Source organism: Apostichopus japonicus, chromosome 4 (assembly GCF_037975245.1).
Source record: "Apostichopus japonicus isolate 1M-3 chromosome 4, ASM3797524v1, whole genome shotgun sequence".
NCBI lineage: Eukaryota > Metazoa > Echinodermata > Holothuroidea > Aspidochirotida > Stichopodidae > Apostichopus > Apostichopus japonicus.
In genome coordinates this window covers 28,025,746-28,050,877 of record NC_092564.1, presented here as the reverse complement: position 1 = coordinate 28,050,877, position 25,132 = coordinate 28,025,746, and the positions used below count along the sequence as shown (strand labels likewise).

General features: G+C 36.3%; 1 protein-coding gene across 20 annotated transcripts in view; it reads right to left on the bottom strand.

Moving 5' to 3' along the window:
- Nucleotides 1–25,132, bottom strand: part of LOC139967050 (speckle targeted PIP5K1A-regulated poly(A) polymerase-like) — a 59,403-nt gene that overhangs the window by 9,976 nt on the left and 24,295 nt on the right. For 7 of the 20 annotated variants that reach the window (XM_071970726.1, XM_071970706.1, XM_071970709.1 and 4 more), the window contains 11 exons: nucleotides 23,345–23,445; nucleotides 22,339–22,507; nucleotides 18,616–21,368; nucleotides 17,007–17,149; nucleotides 15,882–16,046; nucleotides 14,067–14,155; nucleotides 13,074–13,145; nucleotides 6,866–6,966; nucleotides 2,702–2,859; nucleotides 1,220–1,412; nucleotides 638–777 (listed from right to left, as the gene is read on the bottom strand). The gene's annotated coding sequence lies outside the window, so the exon portion shown is untranslated. Of the gene's footprint in view, nucleotides 1–637; nucleotides 778–1,219; nucleotides 1,413–2,701; nucleotides 2,860–4,633; nucleotides 4,690–6,865; nucleotides 6,967–13,073; nucleotides 13,146–14,066; nucleotides 14,156–15,881; nucleotides 16,047–17,006; nucleotides 17,150–18,532; nucleotides 21,369–22,338; nucleotides 22,508–23,344; nucleotides 23,446–25,132 lie in introns of all 20 variants that reach the window. The other 13 variants (XM_071970721.1, XM_071970722.1, XM_071970711.1 and 10 more) reach the window with 11 other exon arrangements.

Below are 25,132 nucleotides of genomic sequence, written 5' to 3'. Positions count from 1 at the left end.
TTTACACTGCTTCAAATTATAAATTTTATAATTCTCTGGGTCTTGGTTTAGGGTCCAAATCCTGGTAGGACAAGAACAGTTCAAAAGTTTTCTTATTTTTAATAGTTTCCATAAATTCTTATCTTCAAAATAATGAAGGAAACTTGAAGCTTTGGGCAGTTTTCTTCATGCCTTTTTTTTTTTTTTTTATGGTTTTACTTACGACTTCCAGTGGGATAGCTAATTAGTTTCCACCAAAAAGAGGAACTTTGCATCTTCATACTGAATCCTACTTCTTAGTCTTCTCTTGAAAAACAAATGCTGTGGATTCAGTCTAGGCCTACAAAACTTGACATGCCTTATATACATCCCCCCCATGAGAGTACCATGCAAGCCCCCCCCCCAATGAGAGTACCATGCTGAAGTAATCCTCCAGTGTTTACACCAGGGAGTTGTAAAGTTCCATAACAACTCCCTGATTACACCACTTACTTGCTAGCCGGTTTGGACAAACAGAAATTACTTCACAGTTGGAACAAAACAATGACCTTGTTTAGACTCAAGTAACCAACGAGGTCATTTGATACAAATATCACTATTGTTGTAATAATATATAAATAATGAAAGAAAGAAAACAGAGTTCTCGTATTTTACTAACCTGTAATGTGTGTGCGGAGGAGTTCTTGAAAGTCTCAAGCATCAAAGGAGTCTTGTGTTCGGCTTTCACAGCACATATTTGTCTTCTTCATAGTCACATGCATAGCTAAGTATCAGTACTGTAAGACAAGTACTGAACTCCTGGGAAGACATTAAGCTGAAATTAGTATAAACTAACACAAAGGTTAAATTTAAAAAAATTTATGAAATGTGTAAAACCACATAAATAGTTGCAATTGAATAATGAGGTTACGACAACATCCAAGGTTTCCTCAATCAAATCTCATTCAAGCAGAAAGGGTTTTTAAACTTATCTCTTACATTAGAAATGTGTTTAGTGCCAGCAATATTTTTGTCGCCAAGTCTACACAGTTCAGTTACAACATACCACTCTGCTCCCTACATAATGTGGAAACAGTTGCATTATCCATTCAGTTTTCCTTAATGCTGATATGAGCTTTCACAAGTTAAAATCTGAAAAAACATCATGACCAAGACTTTATCTTTAAGATGTTTCTCCATACCCTATTAAACTTTAACAAACCAGTGAGTTTTTACTCATGCCTTGCAATTTCTTTCTTACCTTCTTTCTCCACGGTAAATCTGTTTGCCCATAGTCGTACCGGAGTTCTTGACCATGTTTCATGTCTTTTAGGGCAAACAAACAGAGACAGACTCTTCCTTCAAGTATCTGTTTCTTCATAACAGAATTGGCCTCCCTGCCAATCTCATCATTTACCATCTTTGCAACACAGGCTGTGTCTGTAGCATCAATACTGAGGGCAACAAGTTGAAAGTTTAAGTGGATTATAAAACAATTCAGAACGACTATGAAACCAAAGGAACAGGACTGAACAACTGTAAAAGTTGACACACTGTTTAGAGAGCTACATAGACAGATCACTCCAATACATAAGATAGTCAAAGCCAAAAGGATTTTTTACACGTATAACAGGAAAATGAATGTAACATTCTGGAGGAATTTGCATCCAATTCTTATTGAATATAACCCCTTTTTATCATTGATATTTGTTGTTTTTATTCAATGAACACATGATTGTTTATTAGACTGTTATTCTCTGTGATGTATTTAATTATGCTGATAGCTTATATATGATTCTTTGTGAAGTATAAAAGTTAATTCAAATTTAAGACCAACAACAACATGAAAAAGATTTCAAACACCAATATCAAATGTCTCTCAAATTAGCTTGAAAATGGAAAACTATCAAATGACTCCATATCAATACTTCTTTAATTCCCTGTTGCCCATCCCAGTCCTTGCTCACCCCCTCTTCCTCAGTATATTAGGCTAGCATCCACTGCCAGATCACTACATCCAAAGTTGTACACAAGTCTATGCAAATTTTACTTTTTTCAACATGTGAATAGGCTGGCTTCTCTCATTTGACTGAGTGTAGTGTTAAGCAAAATGTGGTTGGCATATGGTGCCAGCACTCCCTTGTCCCTCCCTACCTTATAAACACCCATCCCTCTCTCCCCAGTCCTCCCCTCTTCCCAATTTATTATTCTTAGCTCCACGATTTACTTCCAGGTGACTATGTAAAACTTGTAAGCATGGCTATGCATTTGTTTTGTTTTTCATCCCAAAAAAATTGTTTTTTCTTTTAAACAAATGTTTAGGCTGTTTTGTGCCAGCCACTCCCTACCTCTAGAAAAAAGTTTTTCCTCTCTTCCACATTCCACAAAACGTTAAATATCAACCCCTGGTCATGCTACCCTGAGTCCTCCCCCCCCCCCTCTCTCCATCTGACAAATCTTCGGAAAGGAGACTTTTATTTGTAGAAATGTGTACCTAAAATTCTAGGGGAAGTTAGGTTATTCCCCAAAAATTACTAGTGCCTTTCATTTTCTCCTGGCAATAATAACATCCTTCTCACAAATTAGTGATTGATATAGACAAAATTTGAACCCTGGATGTTGTGAATATTTATAGAAAAAAAAATATGCATATTTTAAATTGTTATCTTTGATGTTGTGAATAGTCATAAAAAAAATTAAACATATACAGACCATGAAATGGAAAGCAAACATTTTAACTTACCATTCTATAATTCTACCATTCTCACACAAGTACATGGTGGTGTTGCCAGCTTCCTTGGTTCTAGCTTAATGATGCCTCCTCAGGAGAAATGATTTCTCCTCTATATTCCAGCTAGAAATCACCTTGCCTGATTTCCTTTGTTGCAAACACTCCTCTTCCTGTCAAGATGTCAAAAAAGGAATGGATTGAAAAAGATTTTCTGATACAGGGAAAGAAAATAGAAGAATTCTTTGATGTTGTGTCCAGTGTTTCCTCTAAGAAATTTCCCATTGAGTCAAAATGGCTAATATCTGAATATTTGACTCACCCTCCTGGGGGAGGGATCTATGGGGAGGGGAAAAATTCTGGGGTAATTATTTTATTGAACCAAAAACACAATCGATCAATGTTTTTGTGACTTTTCACCAACAGTATTAGCACCAGGGGCGTAGCCAGGGTTTTCAAAGTTGTAGGCCAGACTATCTGAGCGGAGCGCCACCATCGGTTGGCGCGGAGCGGACAAGAAATTTTTGGTTTTACAAACCCCAGATGGCCGGAAACAGCCCTTCCCGAGTGTTTGTTTTGGTTCCCTGGCCTCTTGGTTTATCACTTTAAACCAAAAACAAACCAGTTAAAAAAGTACTTAATTCAATACTACATAATGTATTTAAAATTAGCAAGGTACATGTACAGAGTAAGCCAGTAACAACAGGCAACAAAGTGCTGCAGCTCTATAAAGTCTGTTCATCAACGATAGGCTTATTTAGGCTTATTTTCTGCGTAAACGGATTCTTAACTAGATTAACTAGTTAAAAAACTGACAATATCAGATCCTAGCCTTTTTCGGCAGGTAGAGTGTTGATTAAAACGGCACGTGATAGAAATGACAGCCTAGATGACAGAAGAATAGGTCACCTAATTTAGCCATATTCTTGCTACGTTCATTTCAATAGTTTTTCCTGTCTAGACTCTAAAACTCGTCCAGCATGCTTATGGATTTGAGTTATGGGTGTTTAAAAAAAAAGAAAACTTGGCCAAAAAAGTGTAGGCCCGGGCCTACAGTTCTACATACTGGCTATGCCCCTGTGTACTAAACATCGGCCAATCCAATGTCTGATTTTAAATTGAGGCATGAAACCCTGAGCTTTATTTAAACGATGATTGCTAAACAATAATAAATTAGTTTGTTGCATAGTACGCCTTATTTTTACAAGCTAAATTTGGCTCAAATATAGTGCATCACTTGCAATGCAGGGTAGAAATTTAGATTTGGCTCTGGGGAAAAAAGAAAACTTGGCCAAAAAAGTGTAGGCCTGGGCCTACAGTGCTACATACTGGCTACGCCCCTGTGTACTAAACATCGGCCAATCCCATGTCTGATTTTAAATTGAGGCATGAAACCCTGAGCTTTATTTAAACGATGATTGCTAAATAATAATAAATTAGTTCATTGCATATTACGCTTTATTTTTACAAGCTAAATTTGGCTCAAATATAGTGCACCACTTGCAATGCAGGGTAGAAATTTAGATTTGGCTCTGGGGGGCTATTTTGAAAAATGAAAAGTTAAAAACGCCCCCCTTAATGTATTATTAGAACAATGCTGCCCGGTTGGTATGTTCCATATCCAAGAGAGATCACATTACTCCAACGCTTAAAGAACTCCACTGGCTGCCAATAAGGGAAAGGATTCAGTTTAAACTCTGTCTTTTTGTCTTTAAATCCATGAACAATACTGCACCTGTTTATTTATCCAATCTACTGTCACCATATACTCCTCAAAGAACTCTCCGCTCTACTCATGACATAACCCACTTGAATGTTCCTAGAAATAACAAGGTCTTGGGTCAGAAATCGTTCAGTGTAGCCGGTCCACAGTCATGGAACAATCTCCCTCGTACTATAAGAGAAACTGACAATATCTCTCAATTTCGTAGTAATCTTAAGACTCACCTATTTCCATGCTAATTTGTGTCTGTGTCACAAGCGCTATGATCTAGATGGAATAGCTACGGAAGCGTAGAAGAGACATTGCATTGACGAGTTACCAACTTGACAAAACGACAATTATCTGCAAATTGACGAGTTGACGAGATGGTAACGTGACAAAATTCCGAAAATTGACGTTTTGACGAGATAACGGATCTCGTCAATGCATCAATTTTCTGCAAATTGACGAGTTACACACTTACTACCATCTCGACAAGATGACAAAATTCCGAAAATTGACGTTTTGACGAGATAACGGATCTCGTCAATGCAACAATTTTCTGCAAATTGACGAGTTACACACTTACTACCATCTCGACAAGATGACAAAATTCAGAAAATTGACGAGTTGACGAGATAACGGATCTCGTCAATGCATCAATTTTCTGCCAATTGACGAGTTGCACACTTACTACCATCTCGACAAGATGACAAAATTCCGAAAATTGACGTTTTGACGAGATAACGGATCTCGTCAATGCAACAAGGAAAGTATGTAAACAAAGTTACGGAAAGTACTGTTATTATTATTTTTCGCAAACCGATGGTTAGGCTACATTTCCCATTGACTTAGTGTGGTTGTTAGGCTAACATGTTGTCAAAGATTGCATTTTTTCTTGGATATTTTTATTTTTTATTTGCGACACAACTTGAGCGAATAATCAGATGGCTAGGTTAGAGTTCCATGTTGACTTAGTTTGAAGTTAGGCTACCATGTGGTCGGATATTTTTGGGGATTTGAGGTTATTGTCGCTGGTACTGAAATTGCTTAGTGGAAGCCGTAATTTGCCACGGGAAGTTCCTGGGGATTGCACGACCCTCCCGCACTGCTTCAAATTTGATCAAATGTGATGCGGGATTGTGAGAACTGTTTGTGCGATTCGCGCTGCTACTGCAAAACCTAGCTAAAGCAAAAAGCTTGTCACAATTAAATTTACACAGACACCTGATATTACGAAGGCGATTTTCTTATATTTCTTTTTCGTCCTCGCAATTGTGCTTTGGGAGGGCTTTTTTAAACACTTGCTAGGGCGAATCGCCCGTCGCCCCCGCTTATTTCTGACCCTGTTGCAATGTAATGTAAGGTAGGCTATACAGATATTATATTTAGTACACTGAGAGTGGTATTGCGAACCATCGTAGTGTCGGCAATGCATCAGTGCACGTGCACGTTACGTTTTATGATTTAGCTTTACAACAATCGAGCTAAATCTACGTGACTGTATAGAAAAACAGCGCTACGGTAAAGTTAACGATTGTTAATTTAACATTTCTGACGATAAATTGGAAACAATTTACATTAATAATTTCTTCACTTCAAGTTGAAGTTGTGAACACCATGGCTTTCGAAACGATATTTTTTTTCTATGCACACTGTATAAAATTCAGGAAAAAATGAAACCCTCTTTTTTTTTCTCTCTCTCTGATCGCCAGTGCGTCAAATCGGCAAGCCATTGCGTCAAAATCGCGTCATAGCGGCTTAGCGGAAACACTGGTTGTGTCTAATGTCTTCAATCTTGGACAGCCTCACTCCCGCGTTCCATATCGGATTGGGAATAATCACAGAAGGCCATACACAGTTGGTGTTCTACAAGTGATTTTGTTCTTAAATAATCTCCCTTCTTTCTGCTCACCCCCATCCCTCCATCTTTACAACCATTATAATGAAACAGTAATGTTATCAAGACCAACTCTTCTAAATGAACACCCCCCATTCCCCCACACACAAAAAGGACAAAACAAAATGAGACAGACACTGGGCATGACCCCCTCATCCCCCCACCCCACCCCAATCCCAGGAAGAAAAATTGCTTTGTCTTCATAATAGTATTCCATTGAGCAACAGTAAATGGCGGTACTTTCCATATTGGAACTAAATCAATTTACCTCACTGGGACATTCAGTCATCTTGTGTGTTCATTTAGAATATGAGAACAGTTTGGAAAGTAAAGACCTCACGGTCAGTACTTTTTGAAAACTTCTAGCAATTTAAGCATGCCAAAATTTAGGGCCAATACAGACTACCTTTACATACTGTACTCCAATGTCAATAAAAGCAATTTGACAAACATTCAAGTTGAAATTTATAGTGTTAGTTTTATAGTTTAAGCTGTGGATCACTTCCCACTTGAATTTGATGAACTATCATACAGAATATCCTAAGCAGGCATTTACATATTATTTTTTACATCTTACCAATGGTATCAATGATGAACCTCACTTCAAAGTCTTTGCACATCACACTTTGATTGCGCATGATGGAGGCAGTCCTGGTGTAGGGTGATCCTTTTATGAAACTACATAAAAAAAGAGAGACAACATCACAAAACATTTAAAAGCATAAAAACAATACACATGCAATGACATTGAAAGCAGCAAGTTAAAGGCAGAAGCAAAACTGGATGATATCCCATAAGTCGCTGCTTAAGAAATAATTACTACTGTTTAATCTAATAATAGGTAGAAAGTTAGCAGAAAGAATTCTTTAATATGGTTTGTTTGATTTTTTTTTTCCATTTGTATCAGAGACATGTTGCTCTTAAAATGAATATTTGTTTAAAACAAATCCAAGTGGCAAGGTATGATCCAGAGTAGTTAAGACTCACATCAACTTTTGATTATTTATAGCTTTCACACCAAAGATAGCCACTATAAGTACCAGCCATAAATAGTGATTATCTAATGGCAGATGATATTTCCTTTTGCACAAGTGTAGAATCCAAATTCATTTATAATCAAATGAGTTTTTTGTTAAATGATAAAAAACAGGTTGGAGTGGAAATTTACCCTTATAAAATGGGAGTTTTCATTTGCATTCAGTAATTTATTTTGAGGTTAATAGTAAGGGGCTGGTTTAGAAAATATAATGGTCCATGGTAGCCCCCTACTTTAAAGGTACAGAAATATTGCAGCACTCTATCAGTATCTGTTGGCCAACAGCCAGCTGTATGTTAAAAGTAAGGTTTTGCAGAGCACTTTTGCAGAACTTTGCATAAAATTAACTTGTGGGTTTTGTTGAAATGCAACAAAGACATCAAGGTGAAATTTGTCAAATGTAGAGATAATTGTTTATAGACCGAACTTGATCAGTACCTCAAGACAAAATTGGGATCTCTAGAGTGACTCACCATGAACCAACTGGAATATCCACTCAACAATTAGCTTTGAATATACAAACATTTTTTGTGCAGTAAATGTGTGAAGAAATTCTAGTTTCTGTATGGGACTGAAGTTACTGTTACATTTTCTTGAAAGTACCTAACAGTTTGCCCCCTCACATGTATCTAATGTGTACTTTTAAAAATTGCCAGATGCAGTTATGAATATTCATATATTAGGATTAACTCTCAGATATTAGTGACAAAATGTCATGTTTAGCAAATTTAGAGTGGAATATCATATGTTCAGACAGGTACTATATTGCTGAAAAGTGATGAAGGTCAAATGTGGGTCATCAACATGCATAAACTTGATGTGATTTAAGTAACAATGAAGTTTTAATTTCATTGTTTAGATATAAAAAGATGTAAATAAGGACAATGTTCCACATGAACAATTTACTTCAATGGCAAAGGCCTTAGCAACTCATGAACATATTCCATCAATGCCAACAAGCAATCAGGTGATGAGCTGAGACTTGTAAACACATCAGCAACTTGAAGGAATTAAACCAATGCTCCCCTCTAAGGTCACTACTCTCAGCTAATTCATCAGAGTCATCCAGGCACCTGATAGACAACAGCAATAGGACAAACCAAACTTTTCAAACCTACTTTTCTAATATCAAATATCACCTGTACTCATGTACACATTCCATCAATGACAAGGACCATGTGTCGAGCTGAGACTTGCAATCTCATCCAAAAAGAAGGATAATTAATCATATAAGTAAGATATTTTGTAACATTTTAGTTCAACAACATTTTTTATATTTTTAAGATGTAATGGCTGAATTGTATGCATCTATGATGGTATTTCTTTGCTCTACCATGTGGTGAAATTTAGACACACCAAGGTTGAGCAGGAGCCAGTAGGAGTCAGCCTAGCTAGAAGTTAACCTTAGACAAAACAAAAATAATAATTTGCATGCAGAGAGGAAAAATGTTCTTTTTCAGTCAGTTTGGTTACTAAAATATAATGGAATATATGCATTCGTACTGTCCAACAAACATGTCATTTTGGGGTTCAATTTTTTTCAATTTCATTTTGAATTCATCAATCTTTTTCTTCATTAGGATCACAACAGGAAAATGAGCATTTTATCCACTTTTGTAATCTTTGTATGGACACTTGCTTAGTGGCCCTGGGCATGCTGGGTGAGACCTGCCCCAGCTGACAGCCCTTTCAGCTGCCCTACTAAATTGGGAGGGTCATAAGGAGAGGAGAATCGTTTTCAACAAGGAAAACTAGCTAGACTAAAATGTCAATATGGTACTATCCATGATTAGACTCTTGCTGGTACAGGTAGGGGCCCCTCAGAATGCTGGTGCCCCTCAAAATGTAGGTGAACAAATATTATTGGCTAGAAAAAAAACTGAACCTGTCGTGAACTTTCTATTATACTTTTTAGATAGGATATATGTATGATGAATTTAAAATTGCCAACAACTCAAAAATTATTTCATAGTTTCCAAAAAAACATATGGGTACAATCATCTATTTGCTAACCGTGCATCTAAAATTTGCTATTAATTGAAGTGTACCTTCTTGGCACTGCATCAAAAACGGACAACTAGGGGGTAATTTACATTGCAAAATTACCTGTTTGTAGAATGATGATCAGTGAAATATAGCACTTTGTACGTAACTTGATATTTTTGAAAACATCATTACTTGATCAGAATCAGCATTTTGAGGGGCATTAAACCAGCGTTTTGAGGGTCAATAAAAAAAATTATGAAAAATTAATAAATCCAATATAGTGTAATATCAAAACTGTATTTTTACATGAAACATATAATTTTACACTAATAACACCAAAAATAAACACCAACCTCACATATTTTGTAATTTAACTACGTTAAATAAGTTGCTCTCATTTTTTTTTAAATGTTCTGAGAAATATTTACTATTTCCTTCTACAGTATTCCCTCAATTCTATGTCCATTACATTTACTAAGATATGTACAATTCACAACATACTGCCAAAATGACTACTATATAAATGAAGATCTCATTTGGATGTAAGTTTTGCTACCTTTAAGATTTTTAACATAGTGGGTCAGTTCAACTGGGTGGGTGCTTATGGGTTGGTGCAAAATACAGTACCACACACATATAGTATAAACGAATATTAATTACACTTTAAAGAACCTACATTCACATGTAACAGTTTCATGTAGCTGAAGAAAGAACAATCTGTTTTTAACTGTAATGATTTATATTTAACAGATAATAAACAACTTTATCATTTGAAACTTTAATTAAACAAATAAAGCATCATCAGAAAAGACAAACTTGTTAAGGGTAATAACTAAACTATAAAATTAATCAACTTTTCATTTCACAAACACATGTTTATTGGTAAATGTATTTCTACATTCTTCCACATTTCACCATCCCTGGTTGCACTTCTGCTTCATACACTTCACCATAAAATATAGAAGCAGACTCTTTTTCCATTTCCTGTGGCATACCCTTATCTACTCCAAATGGCTTCTCTAAACATCTCACACAGACTTCATCTCCCACCTTTTGTAGAACTCTACCAATAAACACTTCTTCTTCATATTTCACCTTAACCCACAGACACTTTCACATCCTTCATATCCAACCTTCTTAACCCCATCACATCTACACCTTCAACCTCGACAGCATCTACACCTTCAACCTCAACGTCATCTGCACCATCAACCTCAACCTCTTCTGCACCTTCAACCTCAATATCATCTACAGACATCTCTTCAACAGATGAGTCATCAACAAGAAGTCGCCGACGCACACGCTTCCCTTGTGTGCAAGCAGGCAAAATCATATCAGGCTTGACTCCATTTTCATCTTTACATGCAGCTTTACTGCATATATTTGGGAAGCCAGCACATTCAAGCATTTGGGACACAGTTTCAACTTCTCTGCCTCACACTTGCCATCTGGTTTCAAGCAAACACAATGTGACTTAATCTTCAAAAATGTCTCTAGATTACACTGTTTCTTCAACTTATTGTCTTGTCTGGCTTTGTACCTTGCTTCGTTCTCTTTATTCAATAACTCCACTGACTCTTATATTTGTTGTCCTTCCATGGATCCATAGACTTGAGTTACCCACATGTTACTTGTTACCTTTGGTTTCGGCTTCACTTTCTTAATTGTCAGTAGTCCATTAATCTCCTCCAATGGTGTACTCTTGAATGAAACTTCAAGCTTCTGGATGGTTTCTAATGAGTTCTCCAGTTTTTGCGTATAGTACTGCTTGGTGTACTTCTTGATGCCAACTGGCGACTCAACCATTGATGTGTTGGAAGTTGATGATGAAGGTCCTGTTGTTTCATCAGTTTCATCTTGAATAACAGATGATGCTTGAACAAATTTGTCCTTTTGCATCCATTCAACACTCAGGCCATGGTTAGTTACACCATGGAGCTATAAACCTGGGATTTATAGCTCCATGGTTACACCAACACGTTTTGCTGCATTTTTTATTATTTCAAGTTTGTTTGCCCACCGTGGCCAAACATCTGCCAATTTCTTCATGAAACCATCCCTGTTGACTGTGCATTCCGCTGAAAAGAGTTCTCCCTTGCTGTTATGGTATTTACAGTGCAAATTTTGATTGATTTGGTCATGTAATTGTGTGACTCCAGTGGTGTCAGGTGGAGTGATGTAAATATGCATTTCTTTTGCTCTCAAGAACCTCAATATCAAATCTGGAACTGTGGCCATCAGAAACAATGACAACTGGTCTTGCTACCTTCTGTGCTGCTAAGTGTCGTTCTAATCACTTGTACAACAGGGATTCATGTGTTTGAGAACCACGTTCAGTTGTTGATATGAGAAGATTTGGAATGTTCTTGACAGCAATGTCAGGAGCCATATGTACAAGTGTAGATAGTTGAGTTTGAAGAAATCCAAAGTATTGTTAATTGTATTTAGGATGTTTGTTGGTTACTTTTGCTCTTTTGTTACTTAAGTGGGGAATATTTTTCCATTTGTTGACTGTCAATATGCCAAGGAATGGGAAAACAAAAAAATTTTTTGTAAAGGAGGTGTCATGTTTTGTATTTTTCATTAGGGAAAATCAGCATTCTGAGGGGCAATACACCAGCATTTTGGGAACCTCAGTGGGAAAAAATACAAGAAACACAATCAACTTTTAAATAACTCTTAGAGAGTTTAAAATGAGTGAACTAGTCAAAATTTGTTGTTAATTCATCACGTTCCTGGAAAATTATTAGCAAAATTGTTGACCAGCGTTTTGAGGGGCAAGTGTTTTTTAGTGTGGTTTTTCTCCATGCAAAAAAAAAATAATAAAAAAAATATTTTCATGTTTGGACCCAAATGCAATCTAAGTTAATAGATAATCTTCATAATTATTCATTGTTTTACCCAATAATGTAAAACTGGTGAGCTGTAGGTGACTTACAAAAAACACCTACATTCTGAGGGGCCCCTACCTGTAATTGTTAAGGAATAATTCATGTTTATAGATTTTGTGTAGTTTTATGAATGAAAGTTATTTGGATCACCTCATGACGGCATCAGCAGTGGGTTTGGAAAGTGGGGTGGCCATATTTGAATCTTCTCACTTGACAAGAACATCAGTGGCGCACAAAGCATGATATTTTCTTTGGATCACACAAATAGCTGCATAGAGCCTTGATGTCTGAAAAAGGGGCGGGGTCTGAGAGGAGGGGTGTCCATAGCTTATTTCCCAGATTTAGCCATGTGTTTGGCTCTGAAATTATGGTATTTGCATAAAGTGAATCAGAGAAACAAAACTGAAGGTTTTGGGGAAAAGTGCAATGGTCCACCCTTTCTTACCTTCCCTCCTCCCTCCTATGTTATCCAATCCAGCCCTCCCCCCCCCCCCTCCCTATCACACCTTCTCATGTTATAGATGTTTAGTGGGACAAGTAAAAGGCACATACTGAGATACCAATAGATTAGCACTAAAAATTGGAAACGCAAACTAACATGGCCAAAGCTATTTGTTATAGGCCTCAGTAAACCAAGCCCAATCACTAATACTCATGAGTTGTGCACCAAAACAATAGGGATCACCAACTTCCCAACTTATTAACCAAGTATGGTATCACTCTAGTATGCATTTTGTAGAGATATTTTGTTCACAAGCTCATTGTCACATATACACCCAGACACCAACTTGATTGCATAAGTTTTAGTTGCCTCCAGTATGGGAAGTAATTAACAAGGAGCCAAAAAATTGTTTCAAGACAATACAACTCACTGATGTATGGTGTTGTCTCCTTCTTCAGCATCATAACTACTGTGTTTATATCTTCGGCATCAATCATTTTGTCTATATAAAAGAAAAATATGTAATGAAAACCTAGAACAGTAGAAATATCATGGCTTGCTTGCACTACTGATCATTATTTCGCATGAAATGATAGTTAGTGTGAACTTTTCATTGTTTACCAACAATTAATCACATAATTAAATTAGTAAGGAATGAGTTTGCATATGATTAACCACAAATAGAAACGACTTCCTTGCCAAAAATGAGTTATTAGCCACAAAAGTTGTTATTAATTAACTTTTACTAAAAAGTGCAAATTGTTCAAATCTGCATTGTTGATTAAGTAATGATAATAATCATATTTACATGGGTTCAATCCAAATGGAAAAAATAAAATAATGTTATAGCCATACAGGAATTAACATTCTAGTTTAGCAAATTTAACAAAATGGTAAAATATTCTCCAATATGATAATTTCTCACTGGTACATGTTATAACCTACAGTAATCAACCAAGAAATTTTGGTAAAAAACCACAATTATTAAATGTAACAGTCAATGTTATGTTTTTGGACTAATTGGCATTAGAATGGAATGATCCACACAACACAAATACAACTTTATAAAATGTAACAAAACATTCCCCAAATTATTGGCATGTAGAAATCTTGTATTGGTCCATAAAATTTGTTTTTACATTTTATGTTTGAGTTATAATAAAGTTTTCAAATTTTGATAAGGTCAATTTATGTTGTACAGCAGCACATTCCATGCTTGATGAAATTTTACCTACTTTATAGTTGTGTATATATTGAAAACTTAATTCATAATTAATTTATGGTACGAGTACCAACAATCCAACATAACATGGCATATTGGCTCATTTAACTATATAACCCAAGATTCCATTATAAGACATACACACACACACATAATCACACAAAAACATGTGACTTCACTATGTCTGATCAAACCTCTCACCTCTAATCTAGGATTTTAACTTTCTTGCTGGTCTCTTCGCACGAGTCCCTTGAATGGTGATCTTTGAGCTTTGCATGGTGATTATCACACTGAAAATAAACAAGGTTTGAGATTATAGTGATGCATTCATAGTTTTACACAGCTATGGACAACTTTTCTGGGAGTGATCCTCTTCCAAAGTTTAATCTCTCCCTACCCCTCCTCCACACCCGTACCCGCCATTCCCCAATAGCCTCCTTTACTCTCTTCTGCCCCTCCCATACAATATGACAGGGAAAACTTGTAATACATGACTCATAGACTGCTTCATTAACACTACTATGCCAAGAGTTTTAAAATGTCTTTGAACCCTAATTGTCACAAGCAGTTGAAAAACTGTCCATACTTATCATGCCTTATCGATAACATAATGGCAATCCAATATTTGCAAATATTTAAGTACAATCACAAACAACATTAGCAATGGCAATACATCCAGGCCAGCCAAGTTGGTGTGAGCAACAAAAATCAAAATTATGTTTCTACTGGAATCTCGACTCTGATATTCTTGTCCCGGCCTTTACTCTGATTCTGACATGGCTTGGACTCAGGACATGTTGACTTGGACTTGATTTTGGACAAGTGAAGCTGGCTAGAGCCCTGCTATATGCCTCACTATTGGTTGCTCAGATCATATTAATTAGGTCACATGGGTCAATACTATATTTTATGATTTTTTAAATAGTAAATCTGAACTTCTTCAAATTGGCTGGCCTGGAGATACTGCTACTGAAGTTGTGATTTTACTTAGATATTTGTAAAACATTAGACTGCCATGATTGTAGTTGTAGAAACAATGAAGAACCATATATAAAAGTGCTTTTCCAATGTAACAGCATGTTGGGCAAGGAAATGACAGCTAAAAAGGAAAGAGAACAGAATTAAAAATTACAGGACAAACATGAAATTACAACCACAAATATTAAAAAATTACAGAAACACATTCAACATTAATCAATAAGAAAAGCCACTGTAAGCTTGGATAAAAACAGTTCAGCACTGCAAGCAACACTTCCTGCTTTCCTGAAATGATGCAAGTGAAAGATAGTATAATTGACCCATGAACAGGAATTTCAATTCACAGCCTGACTGGACAAGCATAGCCAATGTTAGCTCACACATATAGTCTGTATGAAAAAAATAATCAGAAATGCCTGCATGCACATAGCCACAACCAAAGATGTACAAATCATCAAACAAGAACATGAATAAGTAAATTCAGCCTGAGAGTTGATGATGGGGATATTTTAGGTTACAAACCAAAATTATCATCAACTCATGCACCAGTGCTCAACCTCTGACCAGTGAGAACTGCTTAGGCGTACCTGACATTTATATAGGCTATCATTAATAAGAAAATGCTGAACTTGGTCTGTCATTCCTCCATTACCTGAATTTTCGAGACTCACAAAGCACACATCATTTCTATTCATAGCAGACATAACTCAAGTATCCATAGGAGTCCGGCACAGTCTGCCCTTTTACAGATGTCATGAAAATCCCTTTCTAACCCCTCTACTTCACCAATTTCTGGAAGGACCACTTTCATCATGCCACAAATGAGCTTTCTGCCAAAGTCTAACTGGACATACAATATATGGCCAAAAGGCTAGGTAATTAAACTACTAATGAACAGAACACTCTTGTCAAAATGCAAACATTCTACAGCCTCTGATATGGCAAGGTTCATCCTTGGCTTGCACAATGACAGACTGACTACCCATATCAGAGACATTCATTCCTACAATCTGACCAAGGATAATAAACCATACTCACTGTCTCAGACTGGAACTGTTTGTAAGTTGATCCTTAACTGCTCCAACCATCTGTGAGTCTACCTAGGTCCCCATCTATCAGTCCTGAGACGAGAAACCACATAAATTCTTTACTCTAGTCGCCATCAAAATCTGAGTAACTACTGTACAGTATAGGATTGCCCCTCTGTGAAGATACAAATAAATTAAAACATGGTTACTATCTTAGAAACTTACATGATGGGTTATTCAATACATTATGGGTCCAAAAGTGTGGCATGTTGATAAAATATTTACTTTCAAAATTAACAAAAGTATTGTGAGTAAATATTATGACACAAAAATAGTATTTTTATTGCATGTGCTACCAAGACACCAAGCTCACTATCTCCAAGTTAATAAGTCTTCAGTCTCAAAACCTGGTTTGATTATACATATTAGCTTTACCTTTTTATAACATTTCATACTATTAGTATTATCTCAACACAAATTTGTTACAGTACTTGGCTATCAAAGATTTCAATAACTATCAGGGTTAAAAGTTGAAACTGAAATTTCTTTACTTTTCCAGGATTTTCCACTGGACAAATCAAAGTTATCCATTGCCGAATAAAGTTACTGACTGATTGGAGTAACATCACACAACACAAAACATGGTCTAGCCACTTACAACATATGAGATATATGTAACATAAGATATCTTCAGATTTAGCTGGAATAGAGTTACTGATTGACTGGAGTCACATCACACAATATAGCCACTTAAAGTACTGCATCTTTAGATCTAACAGGAGAGACCTTGTGAACTGTGAAGGGTTACTTCTAACAGGAGACCTTGTGAACCGTGAAGGGTTATTTTTAACAGGAGACCTTGTGATATTTGGATATTTGCGATATACCTTGGGTTATTTCTGAAAGTACCTTGAACTAAAAGTACTTTTGATTAAGGGTAGAAGTACAGGATGCTACTACAATTGCATGCTGATTGAGCAGAAAAGGAGAGAGCTAGATGCTGTCATTCAAATTGGGAGAAGAAAGTGAGTTCCTTAATAAAAAAAGGCAGTAATTTTACTTGTCAAAATATTAGAATTGACTTCTATTTTATTGTTTGAATATATGATACTTTACACAACCATTTGCTACTAACATTTGTCCTCACTAGTACTTAAGCCATAATCTTTGGCCTTTGTCCTTCACCTGGTGTTGCCTGGCTACATGGTGTGCAAGGTTGAGGACACGCTTCTCACAACTGACACACTGTATTGCACATCGGTTCCCCATATTATTTGCCTATAGGAGAATATACGAGAATAAAAAAGATTGCTGTATCAAATATTATGAGAGATTCTGTATGAAAGATTGTATAAACATTTTGCCTGTGAGTCAAGAAAAGTATCTCAATGGGACATAATTAAAGTAATCGTGTGCTGAAGCCGTGAAGCCTTGAGAAAAGTGAGGCAAAGAGCCAGATCATTTATAAGTCGTCATACATACATTGTCCATTCGACTTTGAAAACAGAATTTGATTTTACCTGTTTTTTCGAAAGAGCAGACCTACTACTTTTCACAAGAGAGACATGTTATGGTGACCTGATCAGAGTAGTAAGTACTATACTCCTGACTTATAAGAACCAACTTTGAAACATTTTCTCGCCTCTTATGAGCAAGTGGAGTGCTTTATGCAAATGTTAATGTCTGGAAAGTGTCATATGCGGTATCAGAGAAGCATATGGCAAACATTTTCTTGCTTGTATTATTTTAGTGCTCCACTCAGATAGTGTCATAGTTGTCCCAGGAAAATGCAGTGAAGAAGCAACCCTCCCTCCACCTTCCACCCCACTCCCCCTTTCCAAACACCTACTTTTGTGTAATATTTCCATATTAGTCTGTGCATGCAGTTTTCAGTTAAATGTTAATGTTGCAAAGTGGGTAGTAGATTATGCAGGATAACAGATCCCACCTTATGAAGTGAGAGTGCAAAAAGTTTGATGCATATCTACATTCAGTCACATGTTGTCATCAATAGATGAGATGTTATCACGAGTAGTGGCTTGAGTGTGTTGTATTGCCTACAAAGCTTTGTCCAAACATGGTAATTGAATATCATTAGGCCTTTAAATCATAGTTGAGTAAATTTATGCAAATTGCCTGTAATTAAAGTTACTTTCTAGAACATAACTGGCTAGGCTTTGGCCTAGCCTACCTCAAGACTCATATTACTGGCTAGGCTAGGCCATTAGGCTTTACTGCTTAGGCCCTATAAGCTTTTGCCACACTTACGTGTACATTGTTGGGAATATGTTACAAATGGAGAATGTGTTTGAATATTTGTACAATTCTGGTAGATATATTAATAGACTGACATATTGTAGGCTTCATTATGACCTAGCCTAGGCGAACCTACGTTAGAATCTTACTCAGACTTCAGTAGACCAAGGGCAAGGTAGGCTATGCAAATGTCATCTTTAGTTATTCTGGCATGTAGATCTATCGTTAGGGATAAAGTTTTAAGTAAAATAAGGTGGTGATAATTGCTGTCATTAGGCTTACGTCATTTCGCATCCAAAAGGACAGCCGTATAGCTGGTCTAGGCCTACAGTAGGCTAACTAGCCTAGGCCTACATCCAACTTTCCAAGGTCCAGTGAATAACAATACAGCACTACTCACTAGGCTAGATCATTAGATGGGCAGACGACACTAATAAAGTATTTACATTCCTATGTAAATGCTTCTACTATCGCCTCTTAAGAATTACCTGTGAAGCTACAGTCCACTGCCACATTTTTGGCAAAATGCGGCACACAATATCACCATTTTGAGTGATTTATGTAAACTTTATCACTTTAGTTATGTCAAAGGCATGGTGTTTGTACTTCGCGCTGGTACTTTCTTGCCGTCACAGAGCCGTACAAGCAAAGCGCCACCAGTTTGATGAGTGGCTTCAGTCGATGTCGCATGACGTCATTCTTCCTACTTCAGTGCATAGAAATTGGTATAGGAAGGATGCTGACACAGTGTATCGCCGTGTGTTTAAGAAAGTTTGGATAACTGATTTTGCTTCGATTTTCTTCGCGCACTCCATGAAGAATAAAAGATCAATCTTTGAGAGATAAATGTCACAGTTACGTTTAATGTGTTCTTCTTAGAGTTGGCGAGGCATTAACTTGTATACTACTTTTTCTAGGAGTATGAACAATTCTGTGAACTAGTCTGCTCCTATTTTGCAAGTGATACGTGATTTCTAAGCAGTCAAATAAAATGCTTTATTTTTCAGAAATGTTGTCCGGTTTAGTGTTGTTCCTCGGATATTGAATGTTAAGCGATAGAAATGTTCCAAAATGGCACGGAGGCCGATAAAATACCGCTGCCCGATACAGTTGTTTTTAACTGGTTGTTGTTTGTTAATATCTTTCATGTGAGTTCAGCGCCTACTCTTACGTCTAGCAACTGCAACTTCTTTGAAAATTGAAAAGTCATTATAATCAACATTGGTCTTTAAATGATCGTAAATTATCTTTTTGATATTCTCATGGAATGACTTCCGAAAATTTTAACCCAATCTTTCGTAAAACTCTATGAACTCAGGGATTTGTGCTAAAAATTAACATGATTGAATTGATTGGGTTTATTCTAGGCTTGAGCAACAGAAAATATCTATTTCTCGGGATGATTCAATCAAGCCAATAAATATTGAGAAAACGCCGTTATCTTGAGATTGGGGCCATTGCAAAATAAACAGATGTAAACTTTTGCTTACCTCTTACCTGCAATTTTTTAAAATAAAAACAATGATTTTTGTTACAATTTTGAAATAGACTTAATATCCCTGGCAACTTTGAGAATGCTTATATATCGAGACCTATGGTCAGAGTTTATATTATAGATGTGTATACTGATTTTGGGTTGGTTAGCATCATCAGTGTCACAAAACATGTGTTATGATTAGATAACATTACTACCAGTGAGTGTTCTTTTAATAATATTTAAAATGTCATCATTTCCGCTACCTGCATACTGTCTTCATTTTAGCTAAAAGGCTATTCTTCTAATTCACCGATCTTTCAACAGTCTGTATGACACTAGGTTCATGCAATTGATTATCCTCATTATGATTACCTTATTAACTGAACTACTCCAGGATCCCTGGATTGTAAACAAGGATTAAATGATTCCGTAAGTCCCTACACTCCCCCCCCCCAAACCCCACACAAGACACATGTTACTATGTGTACAAATATGAGCAGAATCCTTTTCTACTAGCTGTTAAACTTTCTTTCCTTTTGCAAGCAATAAATTTTATGAACATAAAAGTTCCTCCTCCAATGAAGTTTGAGAGTTATTTGTGTTAACCTTGTGATCTTGTGGCTGTAATACCAAAGTTAGTTGCAAGCAGCTGTGGATAATTACTTACTATTTTATGGTACAGTGTGAGGTGCACTCCAGTATAGGAATTAACAGATACTACTAGTTTGTTACCATAAAACTGTATTTAAAAATGTAGATCAGTTTGCATGGCTAATTAACTGGGTAACTGGGTTTCAATTTAAAATCAAAACACAAAGGTAAAGCCTATAATGTCAGAACAACTTTAAAGTGTGAGTCTTCATCAACTTGTCCTTTTCTTATGACTATTTTAAAAGTATATTCCGTTCTTGGCATTGCCCAGGAGAGATCTTTCTGGCAATTTTACTTGCTAAATTTTACTTCCGTAACAATGTAATAGCATGTTGACAGTGGATGTGACCAGGGAAGGGGTGTGAATGGGGGGGGGGGGGGGACTGGGAGAAGTAGCCGCACCAGTTGGAGGATAATAGGAACAGAGACAGATTGAGAATGGGATCAGGATAATATTTTGGTATAGACTTTTCTAGAATAAGAAACTTTAATATTGTCCTACTAACTCAATAACTAGCAAATCACTCAATTTTTTGAAACTGGGAATTTTTCAATTAATAAAATAATAACTCATATTGGAACTGCGATTATTCAAACAAATTTATTCATTTTTACATCTTTCTCCATTGTAGCACTTCAGCACTCTTACCACAACAAACGCATTTATCTATAACAGTATTTCTTCTTAACTCTCATACATATTATATAAAGTGATTCCTGGTATTGAACCATCCTCTAACCATCCTCTGTCATCCTCTGTCATCCTCTGTCATCCTCTGAACCATCCTCTGTCATGGATGCGCTTCAATTTGTTATAGTTTCATGAAAGCATCAATATTATTGGATTATCAGGATGTAGAAAATAAATCATTGATGCAAATAATAAGCAGTTACTTATAGTAAAAATGTTAACTTGAAGTTAGTTGTAATATTGGTATGCATATATTAATACATACTTTGACCAGAAAATTGTGTCCGTTCTGGAGAGAAGCAGGGGAGGACCGATCTCTGTGACAACTCCTCGATCGAGGACAATCATGATATCCACTTCTACAATGCTCCTCAATTGAGGACAATTATAGTATCCGCGTCTAGATCTCTCGAAAGACGATTCTGAAATACAATCACATAAAACACTTTGTTCCTATATAACAAGTATGGTAAAATTAACCAATAAATCTGTGGATAAAAGAACACACCTATGGTCATAGCTTATGTTAAGTTTGTTATCAATGTATAACATGCTGTTTGCTGGCATTTCAGGATACATGAAACACCGTCAACTTCAATATTAAAGCTATGGTTGAGGGTATTGGTATCAGTGACGTGCACAAACTGATTTATGTTAAGGGATGTATGTTTGTGAAAAGGTCAAGATAGAATGACGGATCTTATAAAGGATGAAGTACTTCCCGTGACCATGTTGGTAGGTTTGAGGAGTTCTCTTGACTGAACCTTCCCCAGACTGGGAGATGGAGGTTGGGTGGGCAAGGGGAGAGGGGGGGGGGGTTGGCCGGATGCCTGCACACAACTGATGGGTATCACTGTAACCCCAGTCAGTGTACTTATGGCAACAGCTGTTATCACAGTCTTCTGAGCAAATACATCTCTAACTAGGTGCCTGATTGCTTTTTCCAATATAATATTTGGACAGAACAACAACGAAATTAAAAGGCAATGTATTTTGTAAAAGCTTAAACAAATCTCTTCCACATTGAAAAAAACTTTAAATATTAACCCCTGGTCTTGCTACCCTGAGTCCTCTCCCCCCCCCCCCCCCTCCCTCCATCTGACAAATCTTCGGAAAGTAGACTTTTATTTGTAGAAATGGGCACCTAAACGTCTAGGGGAATTTAGGCTACTCCCCGAAAAATACTAGTGCCTTTCATTTTCTCCTGGCAATAATAAATCCTACACACAAATAAATTAGTGATTGATATAGACAAAATTTGAGCCCTGGATGTTGTTTCTATAGAAAAAAATATATGCTTATTTTAAATTTTAACTTTGATGCTGTGAATAGTCATAACAAAAAATTAAGCATATACAGACCATTAAATGGGAAGCAAACATTTTAACTTACCATTCTACAATTCCACCATTCTCATACAAGTACATGGCGGTGTTGCCAGCTTCCTTGGTTCTAGCTTAATGGATGCCTCCTCAGGAGAAATGATTTCTCCTCTTTATTCTAGCAAGAAATCCCCTTGCCTGATTTCCTTTGTTGCAAACATTTCTCTTCCTGTTAAGACCTTAAAAATGAAATGGGTTGAACAGGGAAAGAAAATAGAAGAATTATTTGATGTTGCATTCAATGTCTTCAACCTTGGACAGCCTCACTCCCCCATACCTTATCGGATTGGGAACAATCACAGAATACCATACACAGTTGGAGTTCTGCAAATGATTCTGTTCTTAAATAATTTCTCTACTTTCTGCTCACCTCATCCCTCAATCTGTACAACTATTACAATGATACAGTAATGTTATCAAGACCAACTTCCCCACCCCCGACCCCCAAAGAAAAGGAATGTGTCATTAAGTTCCATAAAGCTGTTTAAACAGTACTCTGCATTACCCTGGTACTATACATATTACAAAATATGAGACAGACACTGGGCATGATCCAATTACCCTTATCCCCCCCGACCCCTCCCCACAGGTGGCAGGACGGAAAATTGGATTGTCTTGATAATAGTACTCCATTGAGCAACAATAAATGGAAGTACTTTCCATTTTTAAAGTTCATAAAATTAGCTCAATGGGACATTCAATCATCTTATGTGTTCATGTAGAATATATGAGAACAGATTGGAAAGTAAAGACCTCTAGGTCAGTACTTTTTGAAAACTTCTAGCAATTTAAGCATGCCAAAATTTAGGGCCAATACACACTGCCTTTAACATACTGTACTACAATGTCAACTTTCAGCAGAACTTTCAGCAATCTAACCAACCTCCAATTTGAAATATTTAGTTTTTAGAGTCCGCAAAGTTTTGGATCAAGCCCCACTTGAATTTGCAACAACTGATGCACTATCATACAGAATATCCTAAGCAGGCATTTACATATTATTTTTTACATCTTACCAATGGTATCAATGATGAACCTAACTTCAAAGTCTTTGCTTATCACACTCTGATTGTACATGATGGAGGCAGTCCTGGTGTAGGGTGATCCTTTTATGAAACTACATAAAAAAGAGAGATAACATCACAAAACATTTAAAAACATAAAAACAATACACATGCAATAACATTGAAAGCAGTTCAAAGCAGAACCAAACTGATGTTTTAAACATCCTAACCTGAAATAAGCCAATGTACATCACCCAATACTGGCTCCATGTAGTATTAGGTAGCTAGCTCATCTTTTGAGTGAGAAGTACTGAAATAATAAAACAAAAGTCACTTAAACTAAAACTATTAAAATCTCCAAGGCAAAACTTGACAAAACAAGTTAGTTTACGACAAACCCCCCAAAAAAAATTAAAAATAAGATTAAACAACTAGAGCAGCAAAGCAGCAGAATCTCAATACCCAACTGTACTTAGCCGTGTGTTAAAGGTTAATATCCAATTTGAATTTACTTAAGTTCTGAGCCCTTAGTATTATGCATAATACCAAGTTAAATATAACCACCATGTACCTGTTATCACCCATCAACATCCTTCCAAGTTTGAATAAAATCTGACTAACAGTTGCAGAGTTCTACCATTTGTATACTTGCAGATTTGACCCTGTGAGGCTGTGACCTCATTAATAAATATGCAATATAAACCAAAACAGTTAAGGTCTGATAATATGCTTCAAGTTAAAATCAACTTTTCCTTTTTAGATTGTACTGAGAGTTTCATTAAAGTTTCTAAAAGAAATTCAACATTGTAAATGTTTAACAAAAGTTTGTTGTTTAACAATGGTGTTGTATTAAAGTGCGAATCAGATTTTATTTTGGACCTGCCAGCCACTTCATTACCAAAATGCCTAAATAAGACGTAAATATGACTGACTTCTACTGAAAAAATGAAAATGCAATATAGGGGCATAATTTGTTTAAAACTCTATAAAGGAGCATTTTGTGTTGGCTTTCAATATTTGGTACCCCCTTTTTTATCCCACAACAATGTTACTTACTAGCTTGACTTGTCCTCTCTCACCTCCAATAATTACAGCAAATTTTGTCACTTTAAAGTTTGGGGACTTGGAATTGTAGAAGTAATGCATGTGTTAAATGCTACTTAAAGCTTATTGCCCAGCAGACAATATTTTGAAATACAATGAAATCTTTAATGCTCACTAAGTTACAATAATTTGTGTAAAGATGTTGATACATAGCATCTAAAGTTTACACTACCATTGGTTGGCAGGTTTTGTGCAAAGGAAATTTGCAAAGAAATTGTCTCCCAGATCACTAGGGATAAAGGCCCTTTCCAATCATATGAAGCAAGTTGTATCTAAACACTGTTAATTTTGAGATTTCACGGTTTAAAGAGTTTCACTTCTAACACTGGAATATTTTGTTAAAAATAAAAAACCAGCATGCTAGGGCATTTTGATGGTAGCCATAGACTATTAATGTTTAGGAGAAGCCATATGCAGGATCTAGGTGTAAATTAATTGTTAGGTTAATGTTACCATATTTTTTAAGGGATCTATTGGGGAGCCAAATGAGCTGAGTTGGAAGGGAATGGGGGCACCTCTAGTTTGCATATTACATAGAGATCTGAGGTTAAGTTTGCCTACAAAACAGGTTTGTTAAAGCCTTGTACATATAGGGCTCCTGGAAGCTATTTGGTTATAAGGGAATGGGGGCACCTCTAGTTTGCATGTTAAATATAGATCTGAGGTTTAGTTTGCCTAAAAGAGAGGTTTGTTGAT